Genomic DNA, 15,710 nt, shown 5'->3' with positions numbered 1-15,710 from the left:
TGAAAGAGCCTCCTAGTCGTAGGCGGCACAGTAACTTTTCGTCCCGTGCAGTAAACTTCCTCTAAAAGCAACATGTTGTTAAGTGGAAGCAAAGTAAGTAAACTGTTTACATGGCGTATCTATAAGGGACTGCAAGTATTGGTCAACATGGAAGCCATCCAAGATCAAGCAAGGCACGTAGTCGCCCTCTGATCAATCAGAGGCAGCTCATGGGTATGACCCACTAAATCTGAGTGTCCACGTCATCTCCTGCGAATAGCACCTAGGAAAATATCGTCTTCGTCCTTGTGCATCGCCGCGGATATGTGTAGCCCTTCATTCACACAATTTGATATTTGCATTTCGGCAAGGTTATTGAACCATGGAATGCATAAATATAAAAATTGCATGGCAGTTAGGTTGCGATCTTTGTGGTGGACAACCATGAACGTTCCATGACATTAGAGGTTACAATACAGACACGTTTGCTCGTTCTCAACTTTGATATTCTTGTAAGTTTCAATGAATGTTTTAATATTGCATACCGTTATTAGAATATATGGTCCTGCCGTTGTTCTTCTACTCCGATCATTAGTTTATGCAGCCGTCCCTGCACTGAGCGTATCGGGTTCAATAACGTGATGACACGATTTTATGCGTCATGAATTATTTTGTCTAAAGCAAAGTGTCAAGCAATTCGATGAGAGCCGAAATACAGTTGTGAAGAGAAAAATATGATATTTTGCATTTAAGGCCTCTGAGCTAAACTGTTGAGATTGTCACTGCTGCATTATGCCAGGCGCTAGCCTAAGGCAGCAGTGCCTTAAACAAGCTCTGCCATATTACACAATTCGCACCGTATAACTGCCTAGCTTGTACAGAAGTTGCCTTTTCCAAGAACATATAAAGCACCAAGCAATGAAGCCAACGAATGCATAGGAGTTTTTCAGCTGTGGTTGAAATTGAAATGTAGAAGAGTAATGATGAACAGAGGAAAGGTAACTGGGCGGAAGAAATACTGGCCGCAACTGGGGACGAAAGCGTAACGCGAAGGTTGTGGGTTCGGTGTCTGCCGTCGACATTTGGTCTACTTTCATCCCACTCCTGTTCATTGCTTTTCTACATTTCAATTCAACAACAGCCAGTTACCCCGTGTGTTTTCTGTAGCTTCACTGCCTGCAGGCAATATATGGTCGTTATGCGCAAAAATCAAGGACCCTCTGTTTTCCCTTCTGCCAGTATTTCAAGAATGTATCACAAGTAAGCAATATACATCAGGCTGTGTGTCGAAATACGTGCTCGCTGCTGAAAAAAAAATTAATAATGGGTTGGGAGGTTACCCCAGCGAATGGCTTGGCATACCACTGCAAGAATAATACATAACAATGGGCGAAAAGATCACAGAAATGAAAGAAAAATACACGCACGCGTCCACTCGCACAAACACTCGGAAATCAGCACTCGCCAGCTCCATGAAATGAACAAAGCTTCAAGTTCAGCTTCGTGGAACCATAGATAAACAAAATGTTATCTATTTCGGTGTCGCAGTCAAACCCACAAACAAAGACATTTTGTTTCTTGACAGTGCCATAAAGGTCAACTTTACACCTGGTTGACTTTACGGTGCTCATTGCTGCTCATTCCAGAGTTTCTGTGCGAGTTGAAGCGTGTGCGTCTCTCTTTTCTTTTTTCTTTCTCTCGTCCTGCGACCTCTTGTAATATATTGAAACTTCACAGCATGGCAAGCCTTTCACTCGGCAAACCTCTCCACCTATTAATAATATTACTCTCACTACCACGTATATATTTTGACGTACGGTTTAATGTTCTAATGTTCCCTGTTTCCTTTTGTACATTTCCGGAATATGCGCTTGGGTGCACGGTGGCTGGCTATGTGGTGGGGATAACGTAAAATGACAGGGCGTGTTCGACACACTATTGTACTTTGATAGTGATAGGGCACAACGTATAAGAAGCATTTTGAACAGTTTAGCTCAGACTATCCATATGCAGTGTATCATATTTGCTTTGTTCACTACTGCTTGTGCTGTCGATAAAGACATCTTTTAAGCTTCAGCTTGAAAGTTTTTTTTTTTCGTCTCCGCAATATACCCTCATGTTACGCATCCAAACATGTTTTTTTTTTTTTGCCCAATGCTACAGTACTTATACCATCAAACGCGAATCCAAATAGCCGCTGCAAAAATTCAGTAACACTGGTCGGTTGAGGGATATCCTGTTGGAGTCGTCTTTTCGCGAATGGAGCTTTGTCGTGGTCAAGGTCCAGAAAAAGTCTAGTGCCCATGTCGAAACCTTGGCTCCAGTCTGATAGATTCCGTAGCTGACCCCTTTCGATCATTTTAAGGCTTTCTCAACTTGTTAACCTCTGTCCATGAATTTCTACCGGAATAAGGAAGTCCGTAGGAAGCCGCCAGAACCTACCACTGAAGGTAGCTGCTGTCGCCTTGCTTCCTTTCTGCCAGTGGTGCAACAGTTGATGGGTCTCGGATTTCTCAGCAGCATGATGAAGACCATGACGTTCATAACTATTCCGCCGAGCAACAGCATGCCACCTTGGAAGCCGTAGGATTGGAAGAGCAAAGTCAGTATAGGAGGAAATATTAAACCTGAAAGGGACCAGCCTACAAACTTGGAACCAGTGGCGACTCCTCGATACTTCATGAAGAATGTAGCGTTGTAAACAGACAGCATAATCACCATGATTCCGGAGCCAATACCTAGTAGGATAAAAAATCTCGATATTAGAATTGTGCGGGGCTCAAGTAACCATCGTACTGACATTCGTAGTTTCAAGCACAGGACTTTAGCACGATGAATACAAGAATGCTTGAGGTTTGCTGTTGAGCCTGAGGTCACGGGTTCGTTCCTATGCCGCGGTGGCCGTGTTAACATGAGCGCGAAATGCAAAAACGCTTGCGCAGTTTTATTTTTAGAGCCACGTAAAGAACCATAGGTGGCACAGCATAATCGGCAGCCCTCCACTAGGGCACCTCTAATAACCTCTCTGTTACCTTGTGATGTTACACCCCTTCAATCGGTAGTAGTGATAATAAGAATAAATGAATTTTGTAGTTATTGTATAAGGAAATAAAAATAATATAGACGACATGAACGGGCTAATGCTTGCACCAGTTTTCTTGGTTGTAATCCCCGCGTGGGCCTTCTTTACAGCTCATAATGCAGTTCATATATGGGATAGGGCGGTCAGATACCAGGAAACTTAGAGTTAGGGGATTTCATAGAGCGCCTCCCAGCCATTTGCGCATGAAAATTTACTAGTACCGAGGTCATGGGTCCTCAAATGTCCAGGTATAGGCGCATTCTTTGTGTGTGTGTGTTTGAAAGGCTAAACGTTGTATATAGAGAGAGTACGCTACTCACCGCTTCGCCTTATGTACGTTTGGTAGCCGCAAGAGAATAAATCTTATCATGTTGATAATTATGATACCTGCATGTTACATTTTACAATTTGCAAATGTGCTTAGCCGAAATCGAACAAATGTCTCAGCGCTTCCTGTTAAAGAAGCTTATACTCAGTAGTGTTATAACACGCGAAGCATTTATTGCACACAGTTTTAAACTAAAGGCGCAGACATAGCTTAGACTACTCAGCTACCTTTGTCACTTATACCGAGAGGTTGGCTTACTACGTCCATCTTTAGGTTTGCAACGCAACGGTAACCACTGAAACGGGCCTGAGGGATCTTCCACTATGAGTTCACGATCAGCAGCTGCCGAACAACGGAAATAGAAACACGTGCTTCCTATTCACATCTAGATTGCATACTAAGGCTGCAATACAGAATTTCTGTTAAAAGCTTTACGCATGGTAAAAGTGCTCAACAAGCGTTAGAAAGGCAGACAAACACAAAATGGGAAGTTGGAACCAAGAGCTTGCCTGCATGCGATTTTTTTCCCTTAGCAATACATTAGTATGGCATGGATTTATGCTAGGATATTAGCACCCCCTTTTGTAACAGTGTCTTCTTGCATTTCCTTTGCTGGAGTCAGCAATTTCTGGTACAAACCATATGATACATAAAGTGGCCCTAACGAGAAAAAGAAGCCGTGAGGTGTATTAGTACATTCCGCTTATACAATATCATAGACTCACTGTTATCATGAAATAAAGCTTGTAAAGTCCAAACAAACGCAAGAACAAGACCAGTGGTGACCCCACACTGTAGTTTTCACAGTGGCACCCCGCGACGATTCGAATATGGACCATGTCTGCTGAGACCTGAGTAACATATTATGCGTAAAAATTCGAAGAAAGCCAAACCCTGAGATTATTCATCATTCAAAGTTTAGTTTCGCCATAACAGTGCGAATACGAGAATAAAATTTTAAAATATATTGGGGTATACTGGCGTACAGGCACTAAAATCTCACCGCAAAATAAGAAAGCGGTAGTTGCGCATTACTTTTCTCATAAAAGTATGAACGTTGTAGCACCAAAGTTAGAGGAACGGAGGTTTTAAACAATATCTCACCAGTCTAAATTTGTTCATTCTTTATTGTTTCTGCTTAATTTGCCTTCAAATAACACTATGCGTAAGCTGAAGCAATGTTTAATGATCGCTGCGGAAAACGCCAAGTTTGCCAGTAAAAGTTAACGTACCTTATACCACAGCGAAAACAAAACAGAGAAAATAAAAAGGGGGTTTGCAAAGAAGCTTCCCGGGAAGCTAATTCTGACTTGCAAAAGTACCGTGCTTTGGTGTATTCTAGTACCGTGTAATGTTGCAAGTGCACAATGATCTCAGACATGATTAGTGTTCAAGACAATAACTTACCGTAAATGACCCCCATGGTTAAAGACATTGCTTGGATATTAGGAGCGAATGCGGACAGTACGAAGCCCGCCCAGGAGAATAGACCGCCTATCAATGTAAGGTTGTGTATGGATACGGTTCTTTGTAGAACTGCGAGTATGAGACCTAGAAGATAAAACAGGCAAATAAACAAACTTTCGCATGCACACCACATGAACAAAACGCCAGAACAACACATGATTAATAGAAACACATTCTACTATGCATGGGAAATTTGTCAGTCAGCGAAATTACTTAAATATCCAAAGTTAGTTGGACTTTTCATCAACTTTCTAATGTCGACACGGCCCCCAAAGGGGCAAGTCACCAGGAGGAGCAACGCCATATTGAATTTTTCGAACCCATGGGCACGTTATGCCCGGACCTGTACACACATTTCTCTACTCATATCTTGGATAGCGGCACGAAGCTACAGGTCCGCATGTCGAATTTCAATCAAGGAATAAAAAATTACAGCAGAACCCACCTCCCAGTGAATTTCAATTTATCGCGATCAGCAGTGGAGATATTTAGCGACACAGCGTATTGCGAAATTATTCCCATCTGTGTAGCCTCATCCTCCAATCGTCTGGCAATGCTACCTTTTGGGGACGGCAGCCCTGGCGCTTCACCATCCTTGCTCAATGCACGCTGTGGTCCAATACTGTAGGCTTGCGTTTATTCTTCACACTCGGCTGCTTTTTTATAGCGACTTTTGCACTTCTCTTTAATGGATCTCTTCAAATTTCTGTTGCCAAGTTCTTGACTGCTTCCCTCTTGTGCTGCTTATCTCTCTGGGCACTTAACCCGTGGAACATACACGTTCTACAGGATTGGCCACGAATGTTCAAATACGTAGCGGCACATGCGAATTTGCTTATACCCAGTGGATCAAGTTGGGTATTGGGGCACATACCCAGTGGTACATACCTAGTAACCCAAGTTTTAAAGAGCTATAGTTCTTTCAAACTTGGGTACATTATTACTAGCTCTTTCATACCCAGTGGTACATACCTAGTAACCCAAGTTTGAAAGAGCTATAGCTCTTTAAAACTTGGGTTACTAGGTATGTACCACTGGGTATGTGCCCCAATACCCAACTTGATCCACTGGGTATAAGCAAATTCGCATGTGCCGCTACGTATTTGAACATTCTTGGCCAATCCTTTAGAACGTGTATGTTCCAGTGGTTGGGCTTACAAAAAGTGCGTGACTTTCCCAAAGAATGCTGATCGCATTAAAATTAGATTTAGTGGGTACACATACCATACCACAGTATGATTATGAGGAACACCGTGATAGGGAATCCCAGATTAATTTTGACTACCTTGGTTTCTTTAACGTGTCGCGAAGCAAGCAAAACAAGCGCACTTGTATTCCACTTCCGTCCGGATTCGACCGCCGCGGCTGAGGTCAAACCAGCGATCTCGTTCTCAGTACGCCATAGACACTAATCTACTGCGGCGAGTTATTTCGTGAAAAAATGGTGGTGAAACAGCGCAGTACATATGCACGCGGCGGGGAGAGAAAGCGGCTACTATAGAGCCTGTCCTTCTTTATCCTTCACAATGGCAGCCCAAAATGAGCATCCCCTTACAGGAGAACAGGGTTGTCGGCTATAGGAAAAGTCCGTTGTGCTGTTTATCACTCAGGAGTGCAAGATGGGAAGAGTTCGTAAAAATTTAATAGAAAGCAGATGAACACATCGTCTTATCAATAAGAAAAAAAGAACGAGAACACGAATTGCTACTAGGGTTCACAAACCCAAGCTTACGCAAAAAAATTTCTTAAGACATCTAAGTACTTATGAATGGTGTATACGAAAGCAATAATGTCGAATTGAACGCCACTGAGCAGACCTTCGAGTTTTGCGCTGCGAATAATGTTTGCGTTAATCCTAATTCCGGCCACCGTGTATTGGTAGAGGTGACGACGATGGTAGATTTTGCTGCCTGTCTCTTTGCTAGTTCTTCCGTTCCCTTGCTTCGTCTGCGGGGTACTGGTGTGGACGGCCGCGTTTCGCTACTGCCGAGGTTGCGGCCGCCGACGATGTAGACGCTGCAGACTCCATAATGCTACTTGCTTCCTGAGCCTGCATGCGCCAGCCAGCGTCACGAGCGCGCGAGGTGCGCCCACGACGTGGCGTCGCAGTTAATGGAGTGTGAGGTGCCGTTTGGGTCATTTGACGCTTTCACATCGTAAGAAGATCTGAACTTTGCTGGCAATTCACAGAAAGACGAACGTCCCTCTGTGCTTCTCACTAATGTAGAAATCCGAAATTCCACTTCAGCAAAGAACACGTGTGGCCTTTGTTCAGCCAGAACGCTAAATTTGTCTTACCTATCACATGGGAGATAATCAGGTGAATGCTAGCGGGCCAGGACGCTTCCTTGCGTGTGACTCCATAGTGGTTCATGTACACGACGTAGAAGAATCCGTAAGTGGACATGCCCGCTGTGCTCAAGAACGCCGCGGCGGCTGTGATCAGAGGCACGCTCCACAGGCTATCCATAAGGTGTGGCAGGGCAACTGTGGGTCCCGTAAAGAGCGAAGGCGACCTGTCGGTGATGCTCTTTTTTCTGGCTGAATTTGTCTGAGTGAGAAAATGCACGAAATATAAGCTCTTGCTACTGCTCATCTGGCAAGGTGAGTGGCTTGAGCAATTGTTCTATTTGAGGCAATTAGAAGAGAACATTCTGGGTCGGGGTGGTTCGGAGGAGGTGCGTTGGTGGTGAAGCAGGCGGATTTAGCATTGCGAATTTAGCAAGCAATGGTTCGAATTCGCTACCGATATGATGGCCACTTGTGCAACCACTCTGAGCGGGACCGTGTCATAATTATCATGGTAACGTCACGAAGTACTGAAGTAAATTCACGGGAATTAGTCCTATAAATTGAGTTCTATTTTTTTCGAACTCCGACGCAACGTTCAATTCAGGTGCTAGAAAGTCTCTTGGAGTGTTTGGCGATTAATAACAATAGGTGTCTAACAGCTTGCGGGGAGAGGAACCCTGAGTCCTGGGCGAGCGCAGCCCTTGCTGTCTCCTAGGCCCGCCATACCGGCTTTTGCTTGTCGCTAGGGTCCGAGATAGTCAGCACGGTCTCCCACCGTTCAGGTTTAGGTTGGGTGTTAGCGGCGCTGCCTGTACCTTGGAGTATGCCGTTGTAGTGTGGTAAAGGCAGGCTTAGTCGTCGCAAAGGGTGAATTTGTATGAGTGCAGTATGGGATGTATTGAGTGTAGTCGGCTTAAAGGGGTAAGTGTTGGTTTGTAGTTGTCGTGTTGGTTTGTAGTTGTTGGTAGTTCAGTGTGTCTTTGCCCTGTGGGACATCGGATTATGTTTTGCGCTTCCAGTAGCTAACAAGGCCTCGGCAGGCCTCCGAGAGGTAGAGTAGATGCAAGTCTACTGCGGATATGTTTGACGTGAGTGTGATGTTATTTGAATGTCCATCTATGTCTGAAGAAAGTGGGGCACGTATATGGGACACTTGTCTCTGGAGACACTGTTTCTTAGACGTGTGGAATATGCGGGATCGGTGAGGATGATGAGACAGTGCTGCAGTATCATCTACTGGAGAACGGTACCTTTTGATGTGGCTGTCCTGTTGTTCCATACCTGAGAAGCTGCGTGGCAGTCTCCTACTATCAGCGCGAATTTGTTTTTGCCTATAGTAAGCGCTTTGATGATCAAGTCATCGAAATTTGCCTGCTTCTGCTTAGGTGGGCTGTAGACGTTCAGTATGGGAACCTCGTTCGGCCTTGTTAGAGCGGTAGGGTCACAATCAGGTTGTAGTCGACATCACTGCCGTCTAAAGCGTGTTTTGTTGAGGTGAGCGTTTTAGTTGATGTTGTGGCTACGCGGCTTTAGAGGGTTGTGGTATGTGATTAGTAGCCGGTTTGAGTTGGCTGTGTGTTTGCTTAATGCAATGCGATGATTCTCGGTGTTGTGACGGCGTTATCGATGTGCTGTCGCAATATCTGTACTTGCCTTTGTAGCTGCGACATTTCCATGGCTAGGTGAGCACTGGGTTTTTGTTCCTGTGGTTCCTTTTGCTAGTCATCATGGAGTATAGGTGGTCAGTATGGCGTCTCTGCCGTACTTTCTGTTGCACAATTTCTTCCAAAATCTCGTGTGATAATATCATGCGAGCAGTCTTCTCTGTCGTATTTGCCAGCTGCTGGGTGCTTTGTTCTATGGCTAGCGTTTTCTGGTGCAGTGGATTGATTTTCGCCTCGACATGTGCGATTTCTGTCGGTTGTGTGGAGAGGTTCAGAACTTCCTATAATGATAACAGTGAGGGTGTGCTTATTGATTGGGACTCCTGACTGGCGGCACAACTGGCGCATATTTCTGGAATGTGTGTTAGAATTCTTTTTATTTCATTCGTGTAAGCGTTTGCTCTAATCTACGATTTTCTATTCGATATCGGTATGGCTTATGGGTAATGAATTCTGTGGGCGTAGTGAGAGGGTGTTGCTATGGGGGGCTGAATACCAGCCCATCCCTTGTGGCCCAACCGCAGCAAGTACGCTGGGACCGCGGGCCGGCAAATCTATGGCTATTTCCTCCAAAGTGGTCGCTTGGCCTATCAGGTGAGCTATATGCGAGGGTGTAAGGCACAACGGTAACAAAAGGGGAAAAATATAATTAACAGCTGTAGGATCGTTGGCGGTTGCTTTGCAGATTTTCCTGCATGAACATTGAATGACTGAGTTTTAAGCTAGCTTAGCACCTAGCAAATTATACTTCAATTTTGTTATGCTATAGAGCAGGTGTACAAAAATGCCACGTGTCAAGTGAACTTTGCGCATAGAAGATGATAGAGTAGTAATTATTGAGAGCTGCTCAAAGTGTTTTCGTGTCACAATGTCGGCACATGTTTGATATTAAAATCATTGTATTTCTTTTTATTTATTTATTTATTTACATTGCCCCTTAGGGCCCTCACACGAGGGCATTACATAGGGGGGGGGCACAAACATTAAATATACAAAGGAAATAAAACTACATCAAATAAACACACACACACGCAACATAAAATAAATAGATATGAACAAGGGGTACATGCACTTAGTCATGAATACACAAGAACATTTTACATAATATGTTAATATGAGCCATATAACCATACGTAATATCTAACCTGCTACCACTAACCGTTTTCTTGCAACACAGTTTGGAAAGATGGTAAGTTAACTTCAGTAGCTATACGTGATGGTAGGTTATTCCATTCTATTATTGTGCGAGGAATAAATGATTTTGCGTAGAGCTATGAGCGGCACATTATGCGTTTTACTTTGTTAGCGTGGTCACGGCGCGGGAAAACTGCAGGGGGTGGTGAAAAGAAGTCATCGTGAAGCGTGGAATGGTGATAAAGTTTATGAAATAAGGTTAGGCGAGCAAACGGGCGTCGACGTGATAGTGATTCCAACTCGGCCCGTTGTTTTAATGATGCGACGCTGGTGAAGCGTGAATAATCGGAAAAGATGAAGCGAACAGCAGGGTTTTGCAGAGATTCAATGTTGCTCATTATGTATGCTTGATCGGGATCCCATATGGCAGTAGCATGTTCAGTTTTTGTTCAATATTAAAACACTCGTGCCGGCTGGTTTTCCAGATGTTCGCCTTTGCATTTCATGCCTGGACACGCGAATGATTCTGTATAGGGATGGAGGCAGAAGACAAACATAAGGAATGCTTGGTAAAATTAAGTAGCCAGCAGCACCGGGTACGTAAAGCGCAAACCACGACATTAAGAGGACGGAAAGATAGTCTATAGAGAGGGTAACTGTGCAATTTGTTGAAAGCTCTTGATAAATCATATCCTTTTTTTATCGAATTAAGTGTGCATTTTATGCTGTTCACTACCGAAATTTGGGTAGAACACATATAGGTGTCTATGGTGCGCAAGGACATGGTTCATGCAAAATGTTTTTTTTAGTACAGACCCTCGAGGAATGTTTTTTGGGCTCTCTAAATAATTCGCAGATTTGTGAAGTTTATTCTTATTTCAAATAACACAGAATGCTATAGTATCGTATACATCTGACTAATACAATTGTCCCGGGATTGGAGCAAGTGCAACAAGTACGGAACCTCTAAAGCAGGCCACCACCGAGCATACGTTCAGACATTCAGACGAGCATTTAGACGTTGCGCGGTCGAGGCTAAAAACCTAAGCACCCATTTATATGCTGCTGTGTATTTCCTGTTAAGTAGCCTGCACACAATTTCAATCCCCGTTTTATTGAAATGCCGTCTAAACTCAAGTTCCTTTACAAATCAGGTTTGTAATAGATGCGGTAGGGCATGGTTAAATTTTTACGCTGCATTCAGGCTTCCACACGATGAAGGCGGCAGTGTAGATAATTTTTTAAAAGTATGTACTCATTTGGAAGCTCCCATTTACCTTTAACTGTATGTACCTGCCATACGCACCTTTGGGATTTCTCGCACCTCTGCGAGGTTGACGTCACCGTCGCTTGACACAATGGGAACAACGGTGGGGAGAGCAGCATTCTCGACGACAATGGTTGGAAGGTAAGAAAAATCATTCAGCTCTTGGACCATCGATGATGTGCACTTGCCACGCTGCATTTTGTAGAAGCAACGCCTCTTTATAGGGGCCTCTGCAAACACGAGCTCTCTGTGTGGAAGCACTTCCTTTGCTTTTATCGTCGATCACTGGAGCTCACCGCTCTGCATGTTTGCTTTTTCATTCTGAGACAGGACTGGTTTTGTAGGAGTTTACTTCTTTTCAGTAGTGAGGTGCTCTGGGTTTGGCTGATACGCAGTGCGGAACATCGATGCAGCTCTAGAACGCTTATAGGCAATTCGACATTCTAAAGAAAACTCCACAAAAGAAATACCCCCGCTGCCTGCACATTGCATAATGGTCCTGGCGTGCGCAGCCTACAAAAGTCTTCATTGCACTCTGGTGCCCTTTCAAGTAAATGAACGTAAGGATCTTGGTAGAATGGCATGTGGTGCAATGGTGTGGAAAAGTACACTTCTGCAGCAATGGGACAGCCCTGTTAGCATTGGCGATTGTTTAGGTTTTTTATATCTACGTGACTTGATTCAGCTTAGTATCCTAGATTTAATTTGCTAGATTCTTTTCTGCTGGTCAATTGTCACAATTTTTGTGATACTTTTCTTTCATGCTATTTACACTGTCATGGAACTCCTCATAACTCTTATTGCGTAAAGTTACGTTTTGATACATGTATGAAGAGAAGATAGGAGCGTGGTTGCGAAGAGATAGAAAAATACAGACAGATAAATAAACAGACACAAAGATACAGGCACTTAGAGAAACATACATAGAGATAAACGGATAGAAATACGCATACACTAACAGCGAATAATATAAGTAAATGCGCAATAGGCCGCATGAACGGTTAGGTAGGGATACGTAAACATTCATGAAGGATAAAAGAACTTAATGATTCAACAGGTGCAGATCCCATCGGTATAGTGCACAGAGTCAAAGCTGTGTAGTGACGCGGCACCATCTGTTGGATGAAAATCCACATATCTTTCAGCCTTAGTGCCGAGCCTTTAAGTTCACCAGCAACAAAACAAGCAACCTTTCTAGAGAATGATAACAAAACAACGCTTATACTTTGTCCTCGGCGTGAAATGCTACGAAGTGATGACTGATTTTATAATTTACTTTTTTTCTGCACGATAGAGAGCAAGTATCCCTAACGCACTTGGATCAATGCGGGCAGCCTGGACGTTGCCACGTTGCTGCAGAGTCAACGTAACCTAGAGTAAGTGTGCGGTAAATTTAACGGAGCCCGGTAAATTTCACGCATGCGCAGTCGTGACAGCCGTTACCGGTAACTATAGGATAAAAGGGTCCCATCTCTATGGTGACCTTTGCTGACGTTGCGCGCGTTTTTATTTCCTGCGCGGAACCAAAATAATGTTTCTACGAATAGTCACATTGCTCCGGCTTACCAAATAAACGCCATCTTGCGACAATCCTGCGCTACGCAGGTCAGTCGCAGTGAACGTGCACCGCTTTAGCCTTGAAGAGCTAATTCTCATAAAATAAGTGACGGGCCTATTTGAGGCCTTACTAAGTGTTCGCGGACCACCATTAGCTGCGGGGTATAATTCCGCTACTCAGCACTAGACAGCCTTATAAGCTTTTGCAGTGAAGCAGTTGAGTGGATATAGATCGACAGCCATTTTTGTGCAGCGGTGAAGGCAGGCGTGCGACGGCGCGCGCGGTTTCGGAGGTTCGTCATTGAACAACCACAGGTACAAATTTCCCTTGCGTATAGCTCATTCAGATAGACAGCAATTATTTGTATGTTTCTTAAAGCGATGCTTTTTTTGGAAACCTCGCCGGGTTTCACGACCGCCACCTTGCTATTCCCCCGCCTAACAGGTCGACCAATCGTAGTGCAGCCCGTGCGCGCAGCTGCATTCCTTGCAGCAGCATCAGATGGCGCTCGCCTTCAAAACAGGCTTCTAAGAAAGCAAGTAAGCAAGCGTCATGCTGGGAATCCTCTTTTATTTTTGCTCTTTTATTTGTCCCCCTTCCCTCCCGTCCTTTCAAATATAGGTAGGACGTTCATACGTCCGGGACGCTCACTCATCCATCCATACGCGGTAGTGGCGGCGCATGTCGGGCGAGAGAAAGAACAAAGAGAGCCAGAAAGCTCGCGTTCGCGCATCCGGCGCGGCACGGTGATGAGGAAGTAAACGCTTCTTGCGGATAGAAGGTATTCGAATTGGGCTATGCATGTATGCTCATCCTACCTCTGGAACTATGATGCCTTCAAGAGGTCCGTCGTACTCGCAAGTAGTCTGCAATTCAGTTGAACAAAGGGCTTGGTATATTTAGTGCGCGCCAGCGTTGTCGTGTTTGTTCGTGTGTGTATGTGTGGGTGTGTTTGCGTGTATGTTTGTACGTGTCTGTGTGTTGTATGTGGGCTTCTACTCGTGTTTAGACTCTTTATGCAGCGACACAAAGCTTCACTGCATATTGATTACAACTGTTTAGATGTACTGCAGTGTTTTTCTTCTTTCTTTATCAGTAGTCCGTCATTTTTCTTTCTCGCGTCTTTTCTAACCTGCTCCAGGTTGGAAGTCAGCAAGCAGTTTGTACGGCGGTGGCGGCAAACGCACGCGGCTTTTACAGTGAAGCAATTATCCTCACGCTGGTCTGCACTTTGTGTCTGTCCGTGAACAAAAGTTGTCATCCTGAGCAATGGCACATACTCCCTAATCAGGCAAACATGCATTGACTCGTCTCTTTCGTATTGCCCAGGCTACGAGCACTCAGGAAATTGAAGCGAACAGTGCATACATCTATTGGAATCATGCATACAACGCCCTGAACAGCGTGCGTCTCGAAAAGAACAAGGTCAAAACACGGATCTGTCATCGTCAGCAATGGCTCATACCTTCTAAGCAAAGGATCGTACACCCGTAAGGAAGCAACAAATGCAGTGGCTAATACCCCCTTAAGGCAGAGGCTACAAGCGCTCAGCAAATCGAGAAGATGCCGTCGCGTGGCGACAGCTTCAAACTAATTCATTTCCCTGCCTCTTTTATCTTCACCTCTTCCACCCCACACACTATCCCTCATACTGTCCCTATTGTGGAGCAAAGCCCACAGTATATCATTGCACCTGGGAGTGCCCACACCCTCCGGGCTACTCCCCTATTCCTTCACCTTCACCTTCCTCCTGGGAGACTGCGCTGACCAGCTCAGAACCGCAAGAGCAGCGGCGGCTGATCCGGCGGGCACGTGGAGTGGCGCGAGCCAATGGGGCCCTGATCTAAGGGCTCCACCCTGCGAGGAAGTCGCCCAAACTGATGATAAATAAATGTTTTCTCTCTCTCTCTCTCTCTCGCGCGCGAACAGTGCAAACATTCATTGGAATCACGCGCACAACACACAGAACAGCATACCTTTCAGCAAAGGACAACCTCACAATGCACGTCGAATGTGGTGCTGGTGCTTGTGTAACTTCGTCTGACGTCGGTTGGGCTTGCGTAACGTCGGCAAAAGCTTCGCTGTACATCCAATTTCACAGAATGGAATCGAGGCGGATTTTTTTTTTTGTGAACAGCTGTCATTTCCAGTCTCTTCTTTCTCTTAATTACAATTTAGTTGTGTATGTGGATTCGCGTGTTATTAGGGGCCAGCACCGCAATCATGCTGCTTAAAAGTTCACCCTATTGTGTTCAAAGTACGAGAGCCACAACACCCATAGCACGCGGGTACTTCCTTTCGGCGGGAGATTAAAAGGCACAGAAATTGTCATTTGAAATGAAACGAAATGTCATTACTGTTACCACAATATAGTGCTTTCCATCCATTTAGGTAAAATATCTTTATCTTTTGTTGTCGGGATTTATACTGAAAGTATGGCACAAAAATTTAGCACGGCAAATTCATACTTGAAGTGCTACTATACTGAAGTAACAAGATTATTATTGCCGCCATGGCAACAATTGTCTGTAAATACAGATTAGTTTCTGACAGCTAAATTATCTTGATCTTTGAATTTTTTATGCACTAATGGATAAGAAAATTACAGGTAAGTTCGCTCAACATTTACTTTCCTCGTTGTATTCCTCGTTCGGCCGAATGCCAATTGCTGGAACACTGGCTTGCAAAATTCCTAACTCACTGCTCCATTTTCTGTGAGAAATTCCTACTCTAGAAGAATTTGTTTTGCACAGGGGGAAGAAAAAATTACCGACGATTACTTTCCTTCTTAATGCGAAATTTGAGCGCAGCAAATAAGCTGTTTCACCTTTTGGATAGATTGAGGCAAAGAAATCGAGCAACACATGTATGCGCTATCACATAATTTTTTTTTTATTTTTCACACGTATTCCTTTAACAAAGACTCCACTAACAGTTCT

The 15,710-nt window shown here is 44.4% G+C and overlaps 1 pseudogene; it reads right to left on the bottom strand.

Annotated features, from left to right (window-relative positions):
• LOC142574740 (monocarboxylate transporter 12-like) overlaps positions 1-11,384 on the bottom strand; it is a 31,450-nt pseudogene extending 20,066 nt beyond the window's left edge.
• Between the last annotated feature and the right edge of the window lie 4,326 nt (positions 11,385-15,710).

The sequence above is a fragment of the Dermacentor variabilis genome, chromosome 3 (assembly GCF_050947875.1).
Source record: "Dermacentor variabilis isolate Ectoservices chromosome 3, ASM5094787v1, whole genome shotgun sequence".
In the NCBI taxonomy this organism is placed as follows: Eukaryota; Metazoa; Arthropoda; class Arachnida; order Ixodida; family Ixodidae; genus Dermacentor; species Dermacentor variabilis.
The sequence above is the reverse complement of the archived record's forward strand: the minus strand, read 5'-3'. Positions and strand labels throughout refer to the sequence as shown.